The 26,645-nt window shown below is 43.0% G+C and overlaps 1 protein-coding gene across 2 annotated transcripts in view; it reads right to left on the bottom strand.

Annotated features, from left to right (window-relative positions):
• The window catches only part of PLOD2 (procollagen-lysine,2-oxoglutarate 5-dioxygenase 2), a 109,142-nt gene that overhangs the window by 80,120 nt on the left and 2,377 nt on the right, over positions 1-26,645 (bottom strand). The gene's annotated exons all lie outside the window — the stretch shown is intronic.

The following is a 26,645-nucleotide window of genomic DNA, read 5'->3' on the forward strand; positions in this document are numbered from 1 at the left end:
CAGCAGAGAAGGTGGTGATCTGTAGTGATCAGTCTAATCTGCATGAAGGTAGATTACACAAGACTGACTGACAAATTAAATGTGGGGTTTGAAAGGAGTAAAGACAAACTCCAAGATATTTAAGAAGGGTCACGGTAAAAACTAGAGCCTGCTTCACATGTAAGATGGTGGGAAAATGTTTAAATCAAAAGTGTTTGCCCTGGCCAGGTGGCCCAGTGGGTTGAAGCATCGTCCCAAATTTACTAAATGGTGGCAGGTTAGATTCCTGGTCAGGACACAAATCTAGGTTGTGGGTTTGAGTCATATGGGAAGGCAACCCAATCAATTGATGTTTTTCTCTCTTTCTCTTCCCCTCGCCCTCTCTCTAAAAAAAAAAAAATTAATAAAGCCCGGCTGGTGTGGCTCAGTGGTTGAGTATTGATCGACCCATGAACCAAGAGGTCGCTGGTTTGATTCCCAGGCAGGGCACATGCCCAGGTTGTGGGACAAATGCCCAAAGAGGAGCTTGCAGGAGGCGGCCAATCGATGTTCTCTCTCATTGATGTTTCTCTCTCTCTCCTTCTCCCTCCCTGTCTCTCTCTAAAATCAATAAAGAAAGAAAAAAAATCAATAAAAATATATCCTTGGGTGAGAATAAAAAAAGAAAAGAAAAGTGTTTACTCTGATCTTAATATGCTAAGGAATCTAAATGCCATATTCCCTATCCTGAAGGGATACAGTCCCTATAACTATCAAACAACTTAAATGTATTTTAACTATTTACTCATAATACATAAAACAGGATAATGACAGAGTTCATTCTAAAACATAAAGCTTTTCTGTACCTGATAATATTTCACTTAGATTTTCACTGGTTCTAGCAGAAATCAATATGCAGAATTTTTTTTTCCTTTTTACAAACCTATTTGTAGAACAAGCAAGCCGTAGTGGCACATGCCTGCATAGAGAGCATCACTTTCAGTCACTAGTAAGAAATGTGTTACAGGGATCGGAATGCGTACACTGGAAAGCAACTGGGGAGGGGGATAAAGGAGAAACATCTGTAAAAAACATAAATCAGTAAGAGAAATAAAATTAAAAAAAAAAGAAAAGCAACCGGGAAAGACATCAGCAGTGAGCAGTGAACACTGCCGGAGGAAGGCCACTGTGCACAAGTTGATCCCTCCCTCCCATTTCTCGCCGTCTCTCTCGTAAAGCGGCATTCGATCAATACCTAGCTGCAGCACGTTAGACACGAATGGTTCCCGACCCCCTTCTTCAAGAAGAACAGAAACATAGCAAGTCATCAAAGCATCATGATATTTATAAAATAGCTCTTTTAGATGCAATCTAATCTCAGCGTTCTAGATCCCCGCGGGGCACCATGCTCTCATGCGTGGGATCAGGTTGTACCTGGACAAGGCAGCAACTCATTCAGATCCTGTGTGACAGAACCAGATACCCTGGTCGCAAAGCTGAGCCAGTTTCACATGGGGCCAGATGCTGCAAAGAATCCTCAAAAGTCCAAGCTCTCTAGAAGCCTCTGCAATCCAGAGTCAAAAGAGGAGACGCCCACAGTGTGGCGGGATCCTAGCATTACTCATCAGAGACTGCTCCCCAGGGAGGTCTGATTTCACGGAGACCTGGAAGCGGGCGTAGGTTTTCAGTATTTTCTCAGCAAGGACGACTTCTCCAACACTCTCACTCACTCTAACTCCAGAGTTTCTCAAAGTAAAAGAAAATTCACAATAATGTCATAAACCCGTACATTGTTAAACAGAAATATATATTTGAGTTACGTATAATCTCAAATAACCAGGATTAAACTACACTATTTATGTGTGGTTTTTTAGAAATATACAATATGACATAAAGTAAAAATAAAAGTATTTCTTTTTTAAAATATTTTCTATTAATTTTTTAGAGAGAAAGATAGAAAGAAACATTGATGTGAGAGAGATAATCGATTGGCTGGCTCCTGCACACCCCCCACTGGGGATCGAGCCCAAAACCTGGGCATGTGCCCTGACTGGGAATTAAACAGGACTTTTCAGTCCATGGGATGAAGCTCAATCCACTGAGCCACATCAGCTAGGCTAAAAATGATTTCTTAAATTCGCAAACTACTGTCTTTCTCTAAACACTTTTAAATAGAAATCATTCTATAAAAGACTATAATTAAGCAAAGAATACCAAACAAATATAACCTCTTCCTGATGTTTTTTTTTTTTTATCCTCACCCGAGGACATTTTTCCATATTTTGTTCAGATAGAGTGGGAGGGAGAAAGAGAGAAACATCGACATGAAAGGGACACATGGAGTGGTTGCCACCCACACAACCCAACCAGGGCCAGGGATAAACTGCAACCTCTTTCTGATGTTTTATGGTCATTTCTTACTGTACTTTCTAGAGATACAGTACTTTTCCAACACACACCTAATTCTACAGAGCTGTTTATCCCAAGAAAGAATGTTTTTCACACGCTGCTTCTGGGTGTCAACTGCCCGCTTCTGGTGATGCACAGCAGGCTTCTCCAGTTCTGCCCCCTTAGAATTTCATACTGTGTACTGAGAGATAGAAAACTCATTTGTTGCCTGGCCGGTGTGGCTCAGTGGTTGAGCGTCAACCCTGCACCAAGAGGTTGCTAGTTTGATTCCCGTCAGGGCACATGCCCAGGTTGTGGGCCCGATCCCCAGTGGGGGGCATGCAGGAGGAGGCCAATCGATGTTCTCTCTCACTGATGTTTCTATCTCTCTCTCCCTCTCCTTTCTCTCTCTCTAAAAGTCAATAAAAGAAAAAACATATTTAAAAAACAATAAAAAATAAATCAAAAAAAAAACAACCTCATTTGTTCATCCTGTGTATTAAAGTCAGTAAATGATTTTCTTATTTTTAATCATAAGCAATATAAAGAAACAGCTGGATGTCTAGATTAATTATGGGCATAAAAGTACAAACATAACTGTTAAAATTAAAAGTTCCGTATTTCATAAACTCACCAATAATAAAAGAATCACTCCCACATGAAGTCGTTAGATATTTATCTTGCCTTTTAAACTGTGCACACTCCCCAAATGTAGTTTACAAAATAAGATCTAACATTAAGGAGGTTCTGGTTTTTACTGAAAGAAAAGTCAGGCTGACCTAAAACATTCTCAGGCTGATACAGTGAAAACTATCTCAGGCTTCCGTGGTATCTGGTGGAAAACCATGCTGCTTTGATAATTATGAGAATGGCATGTAAAAAATTCAAAACTCCTGGGGGAAAATACACACACCACACACACCCTACCTGCCATTCGTCTGCCAAAATAAAGCAGTAGCATCTGAAGAGGAGAGAACCCTCTAGACATAAACTCCACACTCATCTTTCCTTAAGAGGGTAACTCTGGACCTGGCATGGCACCCACCTCAGTCAGACCAATCCATCACTCAGAATCGGTGGGTTTGGGGATTTCCCATTTCAGAGAAGAAACTTCTGAGCACCGCAGCACTGCGGGGCGGGGACACCTGGAAACTTCAGCTGGGAGAGGGAAAAGGAGTCCCCAGCCTCAGATGTTTACATTCCCAACTGTAGGTTTAAATGCTGACTCCACTCCCCCTGGAACCCGGCAGACAATCCTCCATGGCTCCCATCTTCCTTTTGTTAATAAACAGTTACTGACTGTTCTTTGGGAACCAGACACCGTGAGAAATACAACAGTGATGGTAAAAATGTAGGACAGTGTACACTCCAGGAGCTAATGCACCCCCAATTCCTAGTTGAAACAGAATAAGAATTCAATAAATATTTGGGGACGGAAAGAAGGCACTCCATGAATATTTGTGGAAGAATCAATCATCGTCTTCATGGATCTTGTAATACATTGGGGGTGGGGTAGCAGACAAGAAGCAGATAACTGCATGAATAAGTATAAGAGAAAATTGTGGTAAATGCTAAGAATGAATTCAAAGCAAGAATGAGATGAGGGATTTTCACAGAGAAACCTTTTTTAAGCTGAAAGGTTAGGGAAGACGCCAGAAATTCACACTGAAATTAGGACCTGAAAGAACAAGAAGATGAAGAAATGTGCTGTTGGTGTACGGGGATGGGATTAGATACAGCCCAGTAATATGATGTCTCTGGGGCCCCCTCTTTGCCAGCTATGCTGATTTTTTTCAATTCTGTCCCTCAAGAGTTAGAGGATTGGTTCCAATGTCTCTTTCTGTACCACTGAGCAAATGTTCCCATCAAAAAAGGAATTGTGAAGTTACAATGTAACACAATTTCTTTATGTTTCAAAGAGATGAAGAAAATATGTATCCATTTCAAAATAACTCTAAGCCACAACTGAAACTACTATATACTGTTATTTAATATCCTTTATTTAAAAAACTAATTTTTCCTATACAGATTTTTATAGCCTAAATCAATGTGTGTACAGTATTTTCCTTTTTCAGTAAAAAGAAGAGTAGGTGATCCAACAAATGTCCTTGTTTGAGACAATTAGCAAAACATGTAGTGCCCAATTCACTGTCCAGCTATATCAAACTATTCCCTCCTGATGCTTCTCTCCACATGTATTCCCTCTCCTTGCTGATTCATTTCCAGTCTCTTTTTCCAATGTTCCTTCCTCTGTTTGCTCTAGAAAATTAATTGGCACTTATAACAATCGCCTAGAATTTTTTTCCAAGTCCAGGGTAGCTGCATTTTTATGCACAGCGTGGTCAGTGAAAATGCTACAATCCCAAGCCTCTTACATTGCAAGATTGATTTTCCCACTGAACTCAATGGAAACCACGGAGGAGGAAAATATTTTCCAGGCACATAAATCTCCCAGTGCTGGCCTTTAGACATAACCTAAGCCTAACACACAACGAACAATAAAAGCTAAATTCAAAACACAGCTTTCTAATTAGTGTTGCACCGACCACAGGAGTGGGGCACCGCGCATTCGGATGCCAATCAAACACTGATGCCCGGGTGCAGCGGCCCTCTCCCAGCCACGAGGCCGGCTCCCCATCCGTTCCCCTCTTCCTCGGTTTGGTTATCAGTTTATGCAAACTTAAAACTCTGTTTCAAGGTGCTCGTTATGTCTCGGCCCAGAACCCCCAGTTCCCAGTGTGCGCTCCCCCAGCTGGGCTCAGGGCCGCAGCCGCTCAGGCCTGCTCCGAGGGTGGTGCTCCCGCGTCCCCCGCAATAACCTTGCTGGAGGGGCCTGTTTTTCAACACTAGCCCGCTACTGAGTAAATACCTGAACAACAGCATTATCGACATAAAGATGCTATTAATTTTAATGACGGTAATGATTAAAGTCATTGTAAAAGAGTCACCCACGTCTCTTTTTGTTGTTGTTAGAGTGGGAGGGAGAGAGAGGAAGAGAGAGAAACATCCACGTGAAAGGGACACATCGAGTGGCTGCCACACGCACGACTAACCAGGGCCGAGGACAAACTGCAGCCGAGGTACGTGCCCTCAGCGGGAACCGAGCCCGGGTCTCTCCGGACCGCAGGCCGACGCTCTAACCGCTGAGCCACGCCGGCCAGGGCCCCCACGTCGCCGAGGGAAAGTCCGGCCCACGTAGAACGAGAGAGAATGTAAAGCCCGACAGGCAGGGTGTATTCCTAACCGTGCAGACTGCAGCGAGTTTCAACGTTTACCGTGAAGAACTGTAACTCTGCCCCCACGCGCGCCATCCCATCCCTCTGCAACTCCTCCCTGTGTCCTAGGATCCAGCCTCAGCGCCCCGCCTCTCTGCCTGGCCCTCACCTGGGCCCTCACCTGGGCCCGCCCTCCTCTTCCTGGACTCGGAACTGCCCCCCTGGCTCACCTTGCCCATTTGTCTTCCCTTCACACCTCCCCCAGCAGCCCCCTGCCCGCAGCCACCCAGCAAGGGGCCAAAGGGTGAACTGGGCTGAAATGGAGCCCCCTCCATCCAGAGGAGGTAATTCATCCGAATTCACAGAGGTCGTGTCCCTCTTTTCCTCAGAATATTCCAACCGTTTCCTTCTTGTTCTCCAATTCCAGCTTCTACCATATTCTCTGAGCCCCTCCGAGATCTGGACTTGATGCCATCTGATGGCTTCACCCTGCAGCCCCTCCCAGCCCCTCCCGCAGGTCACATCCAGCACACCTGGGCTCCAGGTGTTTGCATCTGGAATCCTGCTTGCCGCCTGCAATGCTCTGCTCCCAGCAGCAAACCTCCCCTTCGGAACCTTTGCTCAGACGGAGCCAGTATGAAAAGCCTCCCTCAAAAACAGTACCTACGATGACCTTTCCGACCTCTGCACTCTCACCCCTAATCCTACTTTATTTTTCTTCTTAGGACGTATACCTACCTAGTACATCGGTGTATGGTCCCTTTTAACTCCACTGGAACGTTCGCTCCATGGACATAAATGTGCAACTCACAGAAGAAAGAGCAGTGACAAAAAAATGCTTTTATTTTGGCAAGTAGAGAAATAAATGGCTATATATTTAAAAAACAAAAAAATGGAGGATAAAGAAAATCAAACCCTATTTTTCCCTAAACACTGGAAGACATTTTCTTCAACGTAGTGCTGCTGAGAGTTCCATACAGACCACAGGGTGCCCTACAGATGGTGCCACTTGATAGTGTGGAACAAGAGACAGAAGAGCCCTTACCTTTGATTTCAATATTTTGGTTTTGGGACCTACCCTGTTAAAATGGAAACCAAACTCATTTTGAAGAACATCCCTACAATATTATTTTCTTAGCACAAAATAGCAAACTATATTCCAACAAGAGGATAATGGTTATATAAGTTATGGTATAATCCGATGACAAACATTAACATGTTAATAAAAAGCATGACTTGAAGAGCATGTGAAGCCATGAGAAAACACTTACAATGTAGTGTTTGATGAATAAAATAGAATATAAATTATCTCTTTGTGCATATCAATAAGTGTACGTATCCTGGTTTTATGAAGAACGCATACAACAATATATGAACAGAAAAAAAAAAAAGAAAAAATACTATCACCATGTTTTACATTATTTATTAATGATGAGATCATAGATAAATTCAACTTATTCTCCTTAAATGTCTTCATTTTTAGTTACAAGCAAGTTTCTTCTTAAAACCAAACATACAACTTTCGGAAGTTACACCACCTTCATGGGTCTATTATATCCTAGTGGTTCACTGGTTCTTACTAGTCCCCGATGGTCTTACAAGAGATCTGTAATTTCTCACTGTAGCATTCAGAACGGTTGACAGATGAAAAATGTATTAGAAAGAGCTAAACTGACTGTACACTGGGCGTATGTCATTATATTGGGTACATGTCATCAAAATAAATCCAGACTCACCAAGGATTTATTTTTATCTTCATCAAAATAAAAGCAAAAAAAATTTGAGATGTATCATTTCAAACACACACAAAAACCAAGAAGCTAAAATTCCCATGGCTGCATATGAAACCTATATACGGAGTATTTAATCTAACCCATCCATTCCCAATCTAGTTTTGTTTGTTTATTCATTTTAATACGGAAGTGTATGTTCTTGCCACTTGGACGCATCACAAACAATAAGCAAAACACATATCATTTTTAAGTAAATAAATGTGTGTGTGTTAAGAGCCCAGAGAAGCCAAGTAAGATGAGCCGACATTTGCATGTCCCGACTCCAGATACTTTTGAGGGAGACCAACATTCTGATTCTAAGGCAGGACAGTTCTCTGGAGATCTGCTCAGCAGAAGTTCCAGCAACAGGCTTGTTTATAGTCTCTGCTGTAAGCAAAGAAACTATAAAAGTAGAGAAAAGGTTTACAAGAACAAAACAAACTTGCAAGTAAAAACCATTAGAAATAAATATCTAATTATGAAGTACAGCACGGCGATCCATAAGTTTTCTTTCATACTTTTTTTCCACGAATACTTAAAAAGCCAAGTCACATTAAATCATTCCTTCCCAATGAGCTGGAATTTCACCTTATCTCTTGGCCTTCTCAAATTCCAGAAGCTTTGAGTAAGCCCCAGCTGCTTCATCTCAGAAAAGTGACTGCAGCTCGTTAAATATTTACTGAAAATTAACAGTGTTAGATGAGACAAAACCACCAGAAAATAAGAAAATGACTAAGTAGCTGAAAGTCAAGCAAACACTATAAACTGGCAATTAGAGATAAGCTACACCATACTGTCCCCACATAATTTAAGATCCCCTGGCCTAAAAAAGAAAAAAAAGAAAAAGATGAGGAGAGATAAATTCCCATTACTTAGTTGTCTCTATTTTGTAGTTTTATCAGATTTTCTTCATAACTTTCTTCAATCATTGTTCTTGAAATCTGACAACGCATTCAATAATCTTAGAACTTCATAACAGACCCCACGTTAATAAGTGGAGTATGTGTTTCACATGATGCTGAGTCCAACTGCTTCCCTCCTGTCAAAAACTTATCATAAAATTCTAAAATTATTGAATGAACTGTCAAGCTTCAAAAAGAACAATACTGAAGAAAGAAAGTCACAGAAAAATATAGACATTAAAACCGTATTTCCCCAACTCCTTCAGAACTCAGCTTCTAGATGAAAATCATGCCCCTTTTTTCCGGTGCATTTGTATGAAGACAAGGCTGTCCCTTCTCCACTACTTCTTTTTTTAATTATTAATTTATTTTTGTTACAGATGTTTCTCCTTTTCCCCCCACTGACATCCTCCTTCCGATCCCACACCCTCCCCCCTAAACATTATTGTCTATGTCCATTGGTTATGCATACATGCATGTAAGTTCTGTGGTTTATCTCATCCACCCTCCCTGCCTCCTCTTCTGAGGTTTGTCAGTCTGCACTCCACTTCCATGTTTCTGGGTCTATTTTGTTCATCAGCTCATTTTGTTCATTATATTCCACAAATAAATGAGATCATGTGATACTTGTCTTTCTCTGACTGCCTTGTTTCACTTAGGATAATCTCTCCAGGTCTCTCCATGTCATCTCAAAGGATAAGAGATCTTTCTGACAGCTGCATAGTATTCCACTGTGTATACGTACCACAGTTTTGTGTCCACTCATCTACTGATGGATACTTGGGCTGTTCCCAGATCTTAGCAATTGTAAATAGTGCTTCTATGAACATACTCCCCACTACTTTTGGCTGCTTCCAATGGTAGGCTTGTCTGGAAGGTGTGAGGTAACTCTCCATTGGAGCTCCAGCCTTCTATTTTGTATGGGGAGGAAGAGAGAAAGGAAGGGGGAAGGGCGGGGAGGGAAAGGAGAAGGAGAGAAGGAAAGAGGGAGGGAAACAGACACAGAAGGAGAAAGATATGTTGCAGAGACAGTAGTTAGATTCTGCTTTCTAGAGTCTAGTCACCAGCTTCCTAACCCCTGAACTACATCTATAGAAAGTTCATAACACAGCAGTTCTACCAGAGGGCGGCTGATTCCCCACTTAGGATTAAGGTAGTAACCTTCTAATTGGGTCGGCGCTCTCTGCTGTTCTTGGAGTCATTGATGAGGCTCATCCTAAAGCCCGCTCTTCAGCCTTTCCAGTAACTGAGTAAGCCTGTAATAATGTTGTTAAGTCACCTTCTGCTCCAGGTATCTCAGTTGGCTTCTCTTTGCTGAATGGCACCCTGACAGACATAGGTGCCCACTTCTCTGGTCAGCTACAACTGGAGTGAGCCATGAGTTATCCTGACTGTCCCTCTGTGGGGCCTACAGGCAAAGAAACTTCCAGAGCTAGTCAACAGAACAGTGTGGTACTGGCATAGTAACAGTACCAATGAAATGAAATCAAGATCCCAAAAATAAACCCATGATATATGGCCAACTAATACTCTATAAGAGAGCAAAGAATATGCAATGGAGAAATAATAGTCTTTTCAGTAATTGATGCTGAGATAACTGGATATTCACCTGTAAAAGAATAAAAGTAGACCCATATACACCACTCACAAAAATTAACTCAACCGGATTAAAGACTTAAACGTAAGACCTAAAACCATGAAACTCCTAGAAGAAAACAGTAATGGAGCTCTCCAACCTGGGTCTTAGCAATGAAATTTTGGACAAACAACAAAGTCGAAAATAAACAAATGGGGCAATATCAAACTAAAAATCTTTAAATGACAAAAGAACTGTCAGTGTGAAAAGAGAACCTACTGAATGAGAAAACAATATTTTCAAACCACCTATGCGATAAGGGTTAATATCTACAGTATACAAAAAAAAAAAAACAATGCATACAGCTCAACAGCAAATAATAGCAAGCCAAATTAAACATGGGCAAAGGACCTGAACAGACATTTCTCCAAAGAAGACATACCAGTAGCCAACAGGAACATAAAAAGATGTTCAACATCACTAGTACTCAGGAAAATGTAAACTGAAACCACAATGAGGTATCACCTCACACCTGTCAGAATAGCTGTCGTCGATAAATCAACAAACAACAGTGCTGGCGCGGGTGTGGAGAGAACCACTGTGAACTGCTGGTGAGGTGTCAGCTGGTGCAGCTGCTGTGGAAGACAGTATGGAGGCTCCTCAAATGTAAAATTGAATTAAATGATCCGCTAATTCCACTTCTGGGAACAGAAACAAAACACTAATTTGAAAAGATAGCTGCATTTCCGTGTTCACAGCAGTGTTATTTACTATAGTCATGGCATGAAAACAATGTGAGTGTCCACAGATGAATGACTGGGTAAAGAAGTCATGGTACACATACAATGGAATATTATTCAGCCATGCAAAAACAAAGAAGGAAATCCTACCATTTGTGATAACATGAGTGTGAGAAAGGACGGTAAGAAGCTAGGGGAATTCGTTGACAAGTGGAATAAGGAAAACTGAGACAAAGTAATCAGACAGGCCAAACAATTGAGCAATTTACAGCCAGCTAATACATCACAAGATTTAATCTTCCCTCACCAAGGACACTTAGGAGCAAATGATTTATACATTCCAGACTATCCTGGGGCAGGTTGGCTTCGCTCCCAGTCCCTCTTCAATAATGTTCTTTAAAAATAAAACTAAACTTGCCCGGCTGGTGTGGGCCAGTGGATTGAGCATTGTCCCAAGGACTGAGAGGTCCCTTTGATTCCCAATCAGGGCACATGCCTGGGTTTCAGGCTCGACCCCAGTGGGGGGCATTCAGGAGGCAGCCGACCAATGTTTCTCTCTCACATCGATGTTTCTATCTCTCTCTCCCTTCCCTTCTCTCTAAATAATCAATAAAAAAATTTTTTTAAACATGCCACACCTGACTATTTAGTCAGGGGCACTGAACTCTTTTCCCTTAGACCATCAAATAAAAAAAAAAATGACAACAGCCAACACAACAATAACCATGCAGTGTGAATGAATCAAAGTTATACCTACGTTTTTTGTCAAATCAGCAAAAATATTGGTTTTGGTGCGCTGCGGAATTTTAGTAATTAGTTTATGTGTGCCATGGGATGAAAAAGGTTGAAAATCGCTGAGAGAGAGCGAAATTGGACATAAGAACAAAGACATCGGGAAACGGGGGGCACTGCAAGCTTCTGAACAGGGGTGGTGACAGTAGCACAACCGCGGCTCTACTGACACTCAGGGCCAGATCATTCTCCCTTGTGAGGGGCACTCTGTGCATTGCAGGATGTTTTAGCAGCATCCCTGGCCTCCACCCACAGGAGGCCAGCAGCACCCACTACTCATGACAACCTACAATCTCCAGACACGACCACATATCCAATAGGAGGCAATATCACCATGGACTCAACACAAGATTGTATGAGAAAAATGAGGCAAGAGTAATAATTTAAGAAGCAATCACAGCAGACCCCTGCACAACACAGGAGTTGGAGCACCAACCACCATGCAGTCAAAAATCCATGTGTAACTTTTGACTCCCCCAAACGACCCTCAGTATCTGCAGGGGATTGTGTCCTGGATCCCCCAAAATACCAAACTCCATGGATGCTCCAGTCCCTTACACGAAATGATGGAGAACAATACATACAGCTGCTCTCCACATCCACAGATTCCCAACTGTGGACGGAGAATACTACTTTCAGTCTGCAGCTAGTTGGATCCACAGATGTGAAAGCTAGGGACACGGAGAGCCAGCTTATTTTCCAGAATTCATTGACAGCCTACACTTTTCTCCTCATTATCAACCAAAACACAAGAATTAATTCCATATCGTCTTGGTTTCACTTTAGAATAATGCTAATTAGACAGATACTGTTTAAAATAATAGCAATAGTTAGTAGCACTCATTGAGCAATTTGTTTGCAGACCCTGGGCTAAGCCTCTTCCTTGAATTACCACATTTAACCTCAAATCAACTCTAGGAGGCAATCACCATTAGAAAGAAACTATAATTCAGAGAGGATACGTAATTTGCTCCAAGGATAACCAGAAAATAAGTATTAGAAATGAGATTTTTTTTTTCTCACCTGAGGGCTTTTTATTGATTTTAGAGCGAGAAGAAGGGGGAAGGATATAGTGAGAGAAACATCGATGTGAGAGTTAAACATCAATCGGTTGCCTCTTCAGGCCCAAGCCCAAAACCTGGGTATGTGCCCTGATTGGAAATCGAACCCGTGACCTTGGGTGTATGGACTGAGTCACATGGGCCAGGGCAGAGACGGGACGTAGATTCAGGCTTTTTGATTCCAAACCCCACCCCCTTAACCATTACTCTATACTGTCTTCCACAGGGTATCTTTCATAATTAGCTCGCAAGCTGTTTATGAGCGTCTGGCCCTAAAATAAGTCGTGCATGCAGTAAGCCAGCCAAGTTCATACAGATCTTGAATTCAGTTAGAAGTATATAGCCCACTTCCTGCACAGAGAACCTACTCTGGCTCGATCTAGAAAACCAACACTCTTCTGTACTATCTCTGCAGTTACCCTGAAGTTTGAAGAGCAAAGTAGCCTCTTCCTCCAATTCTTAATAATATATTCAGAATAAAAGTGAGGCTGACACAGCCTTCCAGATCATTCGAAGCACAACAGACTTGCACCTCAACGTAGAAATGCCAAGCGATGTGAAGTGCCCTCTTCCACGTCGGAACACACCCGTGGCTGGCACCATCGTCACAGCGTGCATATTTCCGAACCTCTGCTGATCACCATGGCAACTGGCTAAGCCGCGCCATCATGTGAAAAGCAAACCCAGTACCACACACTGTCGCAGTGTGCATGTCCTGCCAGGGTCAATATGCATTGGACCACAGGCTGGGAGCTGTGGCATGGCAGGGACGGCTGGGACACACACTCATTATGGGTATATAACATGCTATGTCGGCAGTTAGCATAACCCCAATCAATAAATCCCTAGCGTGAAGCTACTCATACCACACTTCTGCTTAGGGCATTTTACATGAGTCAAGTTCCCCCCTTTGCCAGTGTTTGGGGAAGTGGCTCCTAATTAAAGTTTTTCTGAATTAACTGTCTGAAACCATTTAGATCAACATATTTTATAATTTTCTAACATGCTTTCAAGCAATTTCACCCCGTTCTCCACCTACCCTCTGCCTATCACCTCTTCACATTGAATGAAGCTCAGTTTCAAAAGGATTTTCTACAATTCTGACGTTCAAAACCAATTCAAATGTGGACGTTACTGACACTAAGTACAATTTACACTCTGCAGCTAAGAGAATTTAAATCCATTTATAGAAAGGGAGTTATAAGTAACATTTGTATTTATTTCTTAAGTGCACATGTATGGTTTAAAGTAGGCTTGTTAGTTTATCTTTTACTTCAAACTGAAAAATCTTAGCCACCCATTCAGCCACAGGTGTGACCATCGTGGTGCTGCGGGCTCGGGCAAAGAGCCTGTCAGTGCCTGGCTCCAGGGAGCAGGGGCTCTGCTAGGGATTTCAAACCCTGGGATGAAACCCTATGCTTACACTTGAGAGACATAAAAATACCCACTACTTTATATCAAACAGTAATACAAAGGTTACTTTGTCATTAAAAAAAAAAAAAAATGTTTCCTTTCGCTTACCTCCAGGAGGACCATCTGCTAATGTTTACTTGCTTATTCAATAAATAACAGCTAATCTCCTAAAGCAACATCCAGACTAAATAGTTCTGTGATTTCTGGCAATCTTACACTAGAAGAAAAGTAACAATGGTATCTATTTCCAAAATGTAGCCACTCTCTTCTCCTCCAATGGTTTTGTTTTTTGCTTGTTTGTTTGTTTGTTAATTTTAAATAAGTGTTTTAATAAATTCGGTACATTCTCAACCACAGGGTAGCCTCATCATGCCTGTTGAGCCTTCAAAAACATATTTCAGTATCACTAGCATGGCTATGCTACTATCTGTGGCTAATCCTTGGCCATCTAGAGCAGTGTTAGAAACCCAATGAAAATCTTTTATAAACCCCCACCCCACAAACAACTTTTGCTACTCAGTAGCAAAATTCTCTAAAAATCACTGGATAATAATGCTTGTCTCTTTTGTATATTATAGATTGTGTTTAGCAGTATAGTCTTACAAGTAAGTACAGAATTTACCCCAACCAAAATTGTCTGCTATGCCTCCTTGAATATAGGGTGCAGATGAATAAAATTTGCCTTTATTTTTGTATCATCATCAGAAATTAAGTATCCAATGGTTTTATTTGAACTGTTGCCTTCGCCTTACACAAGATCTCTCTGCAAACAGTTACGGGGGGAAGGCCAGGAACAGAGCAAAGGCACTGGGCACTACCCTCCATCCCCGCCAAGAACCAGGTCTCAGACTGTCTCCCTCACGGGGTGTGTGCCATTCGAGAGCTGTGGGCACACGCCCTCTGTGGGCCCCTGAGCTGGCACCGAGGAAGTGCGGCTGGAACCCGCATTCCAATCCCACTCGGTTCCTCAGGCCACACTAATCTCCAGGGCTGGAAACACACACACACACACACACACACACACACACACAGACACTGCTTCCCTCCAATTAACCGATTTTACTTACCATGTTCCTAGTTTACTAAACGCAATCATATTTTCAAGTATTTAATGCACCTAAAAATAGATGTCGGTGATCTGATAACTGTTACATTCATGTATAAAATGATTTTGACTTTTAAAAAGTTAGCAGCATAATTTCTGTTAACTAATATGAATGACTTAAACAGTGAGGACTGAAACAGAGAAATATAAAGCTATTTTTTAAAACTTACAAGGCTTAACTGTACTAAAGAGTCCATGATTCCTCACAGAAGACAGAAAATAGCTTCCTATAAATGCCTGACTGTTTTCTCCTGTCAAATTACAACACTTGGAATATTTTTAAATGTAAATTTAATTCTAGTTATTCTTGGCCTTACCTCAAAAGTTAGTTAGGAAAAAGGCAATATCAGGTCTGTCCAAGTCCAGCTCCTGCAGGAATAACTAGAATATTGAAACATAAACATCCTTGTATCTGCACTCCCTTTGGCCTGACCGATGTATTCACAGGAGGGTTACTTAGGGCCGTATACTCCCACAGCACTGTCTCTACTGCACATCCTGACACTTAGCATTCAAGAAACATCCGATAACAGAGCTGGGAAGAGCATAAATCACCAAGGAAGTCGGGGAGGCGAGGTAATTGGCTCAAGGCTGATGAGCGGATGAGTGAGAACGAAGATCTGGGTTCCTGCTGCCCAGATGTCTATCTCTTCCCCAGGGGTCAGGCTCCTTCACCATAAGTGCGTCCTTGATTTGTTCAGTTTTACATGTGAAGGATTTCTCCTGCAAGAATCTTAGAATTTCACCAGGCCGGTGTGGCTCAGCGGTTGAGCATCGAGCCCTGCACCAAGAGGTCGCCAGTTCGATTCCCAGTCAGGGCACATGCCCAGGTGTGGGCCAAATCCCCAGTGGGGGGCGTGCAGGAGACAGCCAATCAATGTTCTCTCTCATCGATGTTTCTATCTCTCTCTCTCCCTTCCTCTCTCTAAAATCTATAAAGAAAAAATAAATAAAAATTTTTAAAGAATCTTACGATTTCAATGTGGACCAGACAAAGAGCCTGGAGTGTTTTGTTTTGTTGTTTTTTACTGAGTGTTTTTTTATTTGTCTTGTTTTGCTTTTCTATTTTTCCTCCACATTAGGTGACTAGGAACACAGACTGGACATTCAATAAATACTTGCTGAACTAAATTTTGAAATACTGTCACACTTCAGAGTATTAGGAAATTATTCTTAGCATACATTTGTATTTAAGGAGTCAGGAAATAGTAACCTCTACAGAGAAAATGGATTCTGAGAGAATTTTTAAAATTTGGATAATTAAATAAATGTACATTTATGAAAGTATGTCGATTCATGAAAGCAAATACAAATTACTCAAAACCAATACCAAAAAACTTACAGGCAAAAATACACAAAAACTTTCACCATGGAAAAAACAGATTGTCTGCTGGCTAGGGCTATGCTGTTATGTCCTATGAAAGTATAAAAATATCTCATTCTTCTCTGTCTAAGAAAAAACACACTGTGTTTCTCCTCTGCTTCTTACACACAGTAATTCTGACAACAGAGGTGGGTTTGTTTTCCCCCCACACAGACCGATTCTCCCACACCAGCCGGGGGCCCTGTGATCCAATTCAATTCAACCAGAATCAGTGCAAACCCCACAGGTTAAGGTCTCAGCCCCACAAAACTGCCCCCACTTCAGATGCCAATCACCCGTGGCAGGTCCTTGGTCATCCACAACTTCTGTGTGACCTGGTTACAAATCAGAGGTTCCCAAGACGCCACGCTCAGGTTCAATAATTGGCTAGAGGGGCTCACAGAACCCAGGAAAAGTTCCCTCACTGTTGACTGTTTAGTACAAATAATTTATTTATTTATTTGTTTGTTTTGTTAATCCTCACCTGAGGATATTTTTCCATTGATGTTTAGATAGAGCGGGAAGGCGAGAGGGAGGGAGGGAGAGAAACATCAATGTGAGAGAGACACATAGATTGGTTGCCTCCTGCAGGACCCCAACTGGGGTCAGGGATTGTACCTGCAACCCAGGTACCTGCCCTTGACTAGGAATCCAACCTGAGACCCTTCGGTCCTAGGGCCAATGCTCTAACCCCTGAGCCAAACCGACAGGATACTAAGAACATTTTAAAAGATGCAAATAATCCCAGAAACTCTACAAATCCTGTCAGAGGTTTTTATAGAAAAGCTTCATCATGGAGGCATGAACGACTATTCTCTTACTTCTAACCCCTCTCCCTCTTCAGAAGATGGTGGGGAAGACTGACAGTCCCAAGCGTCTCCCCTCGGCGTGGTCCTTCTAGCCACCAGCCCCATCCCAGAACCCACCAAGAGTTGTCTCCTTAGAACAAAAGATGCTCCTATCACCCAAGAGCCTGGTGTTCGGAACCAAAGTCAAAGACCAAATCTTAGCAGGAGCTGGGGGCAGAGACCACATGCATATTTTTTATTATCTCAACCCTATTAACGCCTGTCTACCCAGGGACTCCCTGGATGCTGCCTGACAAAGGAAGAGGTGGGGTGGGGACCGGCGAGGAGCGGAGAAAGCTCAGGGGACAGGACCTGCGGCCGCCAGAAGGCCAGGTCTCCAGCTCCAGTCCGCGCCCACCGCAACTCTGAGCCTCTGCCCTGCAAGTCTGCTCATTTCTTTGCTTTGGTGCTTTTCCAGTTTCAGGTTTTTTGTTTTGCCCTTGGTTTCCTAGTAAAGTCACTCTTTAAAAAATTCCAACCCTGTTTAAACTCAGCTAAGAAGAAAAGGAGACTTGTCCCGCTCTAGACGTGGCCGACAGGGTCTGGACAGGCACGGTGCTCTGGTCACGGCGCGGGTGCCAGCGGGAGCCGGAGTGGCCCAGCCAGGCCGCAGCGCAGAGCCCGCTGCAGACTGGACAGTCCCGCCGAGGGCCCGCCGCCCTCGCTCAGCAGCTCCTCCGCCCAGGTGGCTGAGTGGTCAGCCTGCCTGCACACTGAGTCAGCTGCTGTCTTTTTAAAAAAGTACTCAAGTTCTGTATTTGCTGATTTCTTTTTTATTATTATTGACTTTTTAGAGAGAGAGGAAAGGAGAAATAGAAACATCGCAGTGAGAGAGACGCATCTATCGGCTGCCTCCCGCACGCCCCTCCTGGGGATCCGCCCGAAACCAGGCGTGTGCCCCGCCCGGGATCCCACCGGGACCTCTCAGCCCATGGGATGACGCTCAGTCCCCAGCCAGCCAGGCCAGGCCTTTTTTTTTTTTTTTTTTAAGATGCTAAAATAGCTACTGGTGTTCATGATACTGCTAGAACCAGAAAGAAAATGATTCCATGTTGAGAAACCAGTTAGAGAATACATTTGACATCATCTAAAAGCAACTGGCTCCCTTCTTAATGCAGTGATTGCACCTGTAAGTAATCAGCACCCTCAGGCCCCATGGGAGTTTGGCTTCAAACCAACACAACAGTGTACTCAGTGACAGAGCCTCGCGGATGGGACATGGGCTCCATGTTGGGGTCACTGGAGTTAAGAAGTACAGCTCTGGCCCTGGCTGGTTTGGCTCAGTGATTAAAGTGCCGGCCTGCCCACAGACCAATGGGTCTCGGGTTCGATTCCTGGTCAGGGGTATGTACCCCGTTTGCAGGTTCCATCCCTGACTCTGGTAAGTCCCTGCGGGAGGCAACCGATCGATGTGTCTCCCTCACATCGATGTCTCACTCTCCCTCCCCCTCCCTCCCTCCCTCCCTTCCATCTAAAAATCAATGTAAAAATATCCTCGGGTGAGGATTAACAAAAAAATTAATAAAGATAGCTTTCCTCTTTAAAAAACAAAACAAGTATAGCTTCTGGGCCGTTTCCTGAGCACTGTCCCAGAAGTGGAAACCCAAGGCTGCCAGGATTCCACCCACTTCTCCCAGCGGCTGCGGTGCCTGCAGAGGGTGCAGCCGTGTGGCAGAGGCACGTTCTGTATCTCCTCGGTGCCCTGAGTGTCTGGGACCACGGGACGCGTGTGGCTGAAAGCCCCTTGGGCCACAGAACCGTCACCAACGGCTTCACACCACAGGGGCCGAACCGCAGCTTCTACATCAGAAGAAACCCTCTTTCTCCCTGGAAGGAACTTCAGAGCATATTACCAGTAACTCCTGGTGGGGTGGCTCAGCTGGTTGGGACGCTGGGCAGTGCACCAGAAGGTTTGATTCCCAGTCAGGGCACCTCCCTAGGTTGTGGGTTCAGTCCCAGGTTGGGGAATGTAAGGGAGGCAACCGACTGAAGTTTCTCTCTAACATCTCTTTCTCTCTCTCCCTCCTTCCCTCTTTCTAAACATGTCCTCCTCAGGTGAGAACTAAAAATAATAATTATTACTATTAGCAGTAACTAGAAAATAAATAGAATTCCTTTTAAAATTTTGAGAATGTAATAGACATAGAAGTAGGGTACAGACTGACAAACCTCAGATTGGGGGGGGATAAACCACAGAACCTCTATGCATGTATGCATAACCAAGGACATCCCGGGGGCGGGATCAGGAGGAGGGGGTCAATGGGCAGAAAAGAAGAAACATTTGTAACAAAAATAAATTAATAAAAATAAATAAATAAAATAAAATATTGAGAATGTAACCCTAAAGAAAATGTGCAGATGAGCAATTAAGGTAATAAAAAACAGGATGTCTTATGCATCTGCAATAATAAATGCAATATGACAATCAATATAACAAAGAAATTTCATTTTAACTCTGGCCCACTGCAGAAACTCAGCCAAGTTTCTTACAAACACTTTCCTCATCATTTAGTTGCCATTTTAGCTGTATGTCTTCCAAAACTCTTATTTGCGTTAAAGGTTTTATATAGTATATTTACAGTAATAAGTGTGTTCTTTGAATTATATTTGAATTTTTAATTGATTTTTAGAGTGAGAGAGAGAGAAACATTGGTTTGTTGTTCCACATATTTATGCATTCATTGGCTGATTCTCTTTTTTATAATTCTCACCCGAGGATATTTTTCCATTGATTTTCAGATGAAAATCAGAGGGAGGAAGGGAGGGAGGGAGGGAGGGGGAGAGAGAGAGAGAGAGAGAGAGAGAGAGAGAGAGAGAAATATCAATGTGAGAGAGATACAGCAATTGGTTGCTTCCCACACAACACCCACCAGGACCAGGGATCAAATCTCAACCAAGGTACGGGCACTGTCCCTGGGTGGAGCTCTAACCACTGAGCAACCCAGCCAGGGCTCCCTGGTTGATTCTTGCATGTGTCCTGACGGGATCAAACCTGAAACCTTGGCATATCCAGATGATGCTCCAACCAACTGAGCTACCCAACCATCATTTGAAATTTTAATGTGTTGTTTTTTTTTTTATTTCTAGTGAAAAATTTGGTTATAAATACAGTGGTTCTTCAGAAATGGTTCTGCTCAAAGGGAGAGGATAATCAGATACAGCAGACTCTGTCTTGATAGTGACTGGGGAGTGTCCCCATCACTCCAAAACGTGCAGCACAGAAACTGTTACTTCCTTGTCAGAGGAGGAAGTCCCTCCCACTCTGTCTAAAAATCAGTGGAAAAACAGCTTCGGATGAGAATTAAAAAAAGAAAAGAAAGAAGTTTCACGAGAGGGGAGATATATCCGTATTTTAATAAAAATTTAAAAAATGATTCTTCTCCCAAAACTGTTTCCCAATACTGTTTCAGTATGCTACTAATACAATTAAGGACTGACTCAATCTAATAAGTAAGTATGTAAATGTACCAACCTGAATCAAGATTTCTTTAAAACCAGCCAATGGCTGGTTTGGCTCAGTGGTGAGGGTGTTGGCCGTAGGGTCTCGGTTTTGTTTCTGGCCAAGGGCACATACCTAGGTTGCAGGTTCGACCCCCACCTCTCATCAGGGTCATGCAAGAGGTCACCAGTCGATGTGTCTTTCTCACCTCTCTCTCTCTCTCTCTCTCTCTCTCTCTCTCTCCCCTCCCCCCTTCACTCTCTCTCAAAATCAATGAAAAAAGATCCGCAGTGAGGACTAACAAAAAATAAAAATTTTTTTAAAAAAAGTATAACAAAAGTCAATCTCTCTCTTTTAACACACAAAAGAAAATATGTAATGGAAATCTTTTCTCTATGTAGAAAAATAACATTCCTCTGCTGTTTGAATTTTGTTTTAAAGTGACCCTGAGTGGGAAACATTAAAAGTTATTTGAAGTTACTGTATTTTTCTATTATAAAGAGTATTTTTTGAAGGACACAGTTAATAATGTACTAATCATTTCTGTAGCATGATTACCAAACACAGACAGGCCTTAAGTATAAGAATAACAAATCATAACACACTGTTTACCATTCTACTACTCTGGAGATCTATTTCTTGGCTAACTAAAATCTCAATAGCTCTGAAAATTAGTTCTATTATTTCAGTTTCGTTTAGTGAGCTAAGCGCACAGCACAGGCAAACGAGTAAAATAGAAAAATATCTGTCACTGTTAAAGCAACCAATCTCTCAGGCTAGCCTAATTTATAGCAACGGCTGAAGAATAAAATACTCATTGATAAATGTGTTAATCATTTGCTGCCAGGAACCTAACCACAAATTTATAACCAAGTTTCTAGACCAAATTTCTAGAACACACACAAGCTCTGAAGAAATATGCACCTCCTTCTCAAAGGGCCGTCAGAGTGTTTTATTCATTTTTGCTCATAAGAACACTATTTACACCAAAGTACATGTCTAGTTAGCATCAAGCGCGGTGTTTAAAATGGCATAACAGAGAACCTCTATGTTTGAATTCAAAGGTCTAAAATAAAAAACAGGCCTCCCCAAAAGGCAGAAACGTCCAGTTAGAAGAAAAATGGAAATACTGGAGATAATACCGTTAACACTGCTGTGTGATCTACAGAAAGGGTGTTCAGAGTTCATCCTAAGAGCTCTCATCACAAGAAGAAAACATATCTTTTCTTTTCCTTGTATTGTATCTATTTGAGAACACAGATGTGAACGGAACCTAATGTGGCAATCATTGTACACTCTATGTAAATCAAAGCGTCAGGCTGTGCACCTTAAACTTTACAGAACAGATCAGTGAGTAACAGGCGTCTCCAGTGCCCAGAGCCAGCTGGCAGAGGGCTGGGTCCGGCTCCTCCCCAGGCCCGCAGACCCGCAGGAACCTCGGCCGCAGAGGGACCGCCTCCTAAGGCACAGGCTGGCAAAACTGTCTCTCCCGGGCCAGAGGGCCATCCAGTCTCTGCAGCGACTCAGCTCTTCACAAAGCACCAAAGCAACCACAGACAGGATGTCAATGGACAAATGTGGTTGTGAGCCAATAAAACTTTATGGACCCTGAAAACTGACTTTCATGTAATTTTCACATCACAATATATTAGTTTTCTTTTGCTATTTTCGAACCATGGAAAAATGTAAAAACCATCGTAAATTCACTGACCATATGTAAACAAGTAACCGTATCTGTCCCAGGGGGGTGGGATGTGGCTCCTGGTCCATAGTCTGTCAGCCTGGCCAAGGTCTGTCTGCCTTCAGTCTGTACCTCTCCCTGCCCTCCACTTATGTAAACTACAAAGTATGGATTTTCTCTTTTAGCAACAATTTCCTTTGCTTTTTTTTTCTTTTTTTAATTTTAATGACTTACCATTTTAATTTCTTTTTTTTTTTTTTTACTCTTTTTTTGAGAGAGAGGAAGGGAGAGAGGGAAACATTGATCGGCTGCCTCCTGTACTCCCCCACCAGGGATGGACCTGGCAACCGGGGCATGTACCCTGGCCAGGAATCAAACCAGGACCTCTCAGTCCACGGGACCACACTGAATCCACTAAGCTACACTGGTCGGGCTCCTTTGCTTCTTTAGGTCTCTAATGCCCAGTCTCTATTTCTTTCCATAGGTCCCAAAAGTCCAGCAGAACAGTGAAGAGGTCAGGAAAGACACGGAGCTGGCCTGCAGGAAGGGCAAGCCCCTCACGTGGCCTTGCAGCTATGTGAGCTTCTGCAGGTCACATAACCGCATTCCCTGTCCCCACGTCACCCTGTATAAAGCGAGGACCATGGTAGCGAACCGCTCAATGCATTTCTGCAGGTGACTCGGGAAGGGGCAGGGAAGGCCCAGCGGAAGGTGTAACAAGTGGAGGGCAGCTGCCAACCACAGGTCAGAAACAAGGTTCACTGGCAGATTGCTAGATGATCGTAGTGTAATATGTGGGTCCGGGGGGCACCCCATGAGTTTAATGGTAGATTGTAGATCATGGTAGTGTAATGTGTGGGTCCGGGGAACACCCCATGAGTTTAATGGTAGATTGTAGATCATGGTAGTGTAATGTGTGGGTCCGGGGGGCACCCCATGAGTTTAATGGTAGATTGCTAGATGATAGCAGTGTAATGTGTGGGTCCGGGGGGCCCCCCATGAGTTTAATGGTAGATTGTAGATCATGGTAGTGTAATGTGTGGGTCTGGGGGGCACCCCATGAGTTTAATGGTAGATTGTAGATCATGGTAGTGTAATGTATGGGTCCGGGGGACACCCCATGAGTTTAATGGTAGATTGTAGATCATGGTAGTGTAATGTGTGGGTCCGGGGGGCACCCCATGAGTTTAATGGTAGATTGTAGATCATGGTAGTGTAATGTATGGGTCTGGGGACACCCCATGAGTTTAATGGTAGATTGTAGATCATGGTAGTGTAATGTATGGGTCCGGGGGGCACCCCATGAGTTTAATGGTAGATTGCTAGATCATGGTAGTGTAATGTATGGGTCCGGGGGGCACCCCATGAGTTTAATGGAAATCCCGGGAAAAGATGCAGCTAGCGATCTCACCAACCTCATGCCGCTTTTCATGATCCTCCGAGTGGACCCAAAACTCAACAAACATAAATTGAGAATCTTCTTTGTGTTCAAGAAACAGGGAAGTACTGTGAAGAGCATAAAGATGAATAAGACTCAGTCCTTACTTCAAAGAATTTATAATTTATTAAGCATAAACGTGGATCACACAAAGCAGATATGATTTGTATAAACCAACTGTACTGAGTTTGAAAAAGAGCCAAACAAAAGACAGTAAGAGGAAGAACTTCCTAGGAGCCAAACTTAAACAATGAATAGAATTTCAAGAACAGGCAGACACAGAAATTTGACAGTATAATCGCCCCTCAGTATCCACGAGGGATTCATTCCAGAATTCCCCATGGATACAAAATCCTTGGATGCACAAATCCCTCATATGAAATGGTGTACAGCAATGTACGCAAATTAGTGCCAAACATTTGAAATAAAATCAGTCTTTTCTTTCTTTCTTTTTTTTTTGTTAACCCTCACCCAAGGACAGTTTTCCATTGATTTTTAGATAGAGTGGATGGGAAGGAGACAGGGAGGGATGGAGGGAGGGAGGGAGAGAGAGAGAGAGAGAGAGAGAGAGAGAAACTATGTGAGAGAGACACATGACCGGTTGCTTCCCACACAACCCAGCCCGACCAGGGTCAGGGATCAAACCTACAACCCAGGTACGTACCCTTTACTGAGAATCGAACCTGCGTCCCTATGGTGTGCAGGCCAATGCTCTAACCACTGACCCCCACTGACCAGGGTCAGTCTTATAAAAGAAACACAAAAACCACAAGGTATGCATTCAGCCCTCGCCATCTATGGATTCCCACCTGCAGCTTGAAAATATTGGTTTGGTCCACAGTCAGTTGATTGTGAGGATGTGGAACCTGCAGACATAGAAACCATGGACATGGAGGACTGACTGTACTACAGGACTGTAGCATATGGATTCTCAGTGTCACCAGACGTTACTAATTTGTTCTCCAAAGATATTGTTCTTCCATCAACAGTGAGAGTTTTCGTCTTTATAACACACAGTATATAATCAGAGATCATTTTAAAATGCTTTAGCCAGCCTGGCCGGTGTGGCTCAGTGGGTTGAGCGTCCTCCCAGGGACTGAGAGGTCCCAGTGTGATTCCGGTCAGGGTACATGCCTGGGTGGCAGGCTCGATGCCCTGTGGGGGGCGTGCAGGAGGCAGCCAATCGATGTCTCACTCTCTCTCCCATCGATGTTTCTGTCACTCTCTCCCTTCCGCTCTAAAAGTAATCAATAAAAACATATTTTAAAAACCACGTTAGCCTATGTGATGGGTAGAAAGGGTATAAGGATATCTCAATTTGATTTTTATTTCCTAGCCTCACATTGTCCTCAGCTGTTTCATATGTCTATTTCTATACTATGACATAAAAGGCCCAGTCTGTTTAAGAATGGGTCCTGTGTGGCTGGAGCCCAGGACACGGAACACAGAGGACAGCCTCTCTCTTCCTGCAGAGGTTTCTCCAGAGCCTGGCTCTCTCCCTCTCCACCCCGTAAATTGCCGGTTTATGTCCACAGATAGGGACAAGCCTCCCTTTGCTCCTTGAATGCGCCTGGGTAAATTAAAGACTTTATAAATGAACATGGTTGAAAAATGCTGGTCTTGACAGAAACATCTGAAACCATTTCCTCCATTTTTGCCCAAAACTTGGTTTCTGCTCAATTTAGATTATGAAACAGTCAAGGTGCCTTAGAAAACACTAAATTGGGCAAATTCCTGGCAGGAATATATCTACTCCTCTCCTCTCATCCAGAACGTAGGAAAGTGCAGGAAAGATAAACCAAGGTATGAACCGGATGTTTTTGTTTTTTAATCCTCACCCAAGAATATATTTTTCCATTGATTTCAGAGAGAGTGGGAAGGAGGGAGGGAGGGAGAGTGAAAGGGAGGGAGGAAGAGAGAGAGAGGGAGAGAGAAACATCCACGTGAAAGAGAAACATCAATCGGTTGCCTCCGCCATGCACCCTGCCCAGGATTGAACTTGCAATCCAGTTACATTCCCTTGACCGGGAATTGAACCCTCGACCTTCCGGTGCAACAGATGACTCTAACCACTGAACACACCAGACAGGCTAAACCTGATTTTTTTACACTCATTGGGAGGGTATTGCCATGAAAGTTCCTATGGAATACAATTTTAAGGTAAATTCCATAAATGATTCTAGGAGAAAAAGATTGTTTGTTTGTTTGTTTAGTTAATCCTCACCCAAGGATATTTTTCCATTGATTTTTTTTTTTTTTAGAGAGAGTGGGAGGGGAGACAGAGAGGGGGGCAAAAAACATCAATGTGAGAGAGACATCAATTGGCTGCCTCTCGCACACACTCCCAATTGGGGTGGAGATCGAACCTGAGACCCTTCTGTACATCGGCCGACATTCTAACCACTGAGTGACACTAGCCCGGGTGAAAATTACTGTTTTTAACCAGAATCTTGTTTAGATTCTTTCCATGGTAAGAACAAAGTAACAAGCAAAAACATTAAAAACAGCACATAGCAGAACACTCAGCAAATATAACAAAAACCAGTGTTCTCAACTCTGGTCAACACACAGCACTAAAGCCAGGAAAACCTATAGTAGTCCAAATTCTGATTAATGTGGTTCAACTAGCACATTCTCTACTTCAACGGAAAATCACTATAAATACTTGCTCTCCAAAAAAGAGTAACACTATCATACTACACTGCCTCTCATACACATTTATTTGTCAAATCCAGTGGTGTTCAAGTCCGCAGGAGACATCTGGCCAGTTTTCATTTTAAGAGAGTTTTGTTCTCACACTTGCAGGAGAGTGCTCCTGGTATCTAGTACGTAGAGGCCAACGATGCTGCTAAACCTCCTACAATGAACAGGACAGCACGTACAATAACTAGTTATCTGGCTCAAAATAATCATCTGGCTGGCTGGGACACAGTGACAGACACAGGCAGTTCGAG

This window comes from Molossus molossus, unplaced genomic scaffold (genome assembly GCF_014108415.1).
Source record: "Molossus molossus isolate mMolMol1 unplaced genomic scaffold, mMolMol1.p scaffold_m16_p_5, whole genome shotgun sequence".
NCBI classification, from domain to species: domain Eukaryota; kingdom Metazoa; phylum Chordata; class Mammalia; order Chiroptera; family Molossidae; genus Molossus; species Molossus molossus.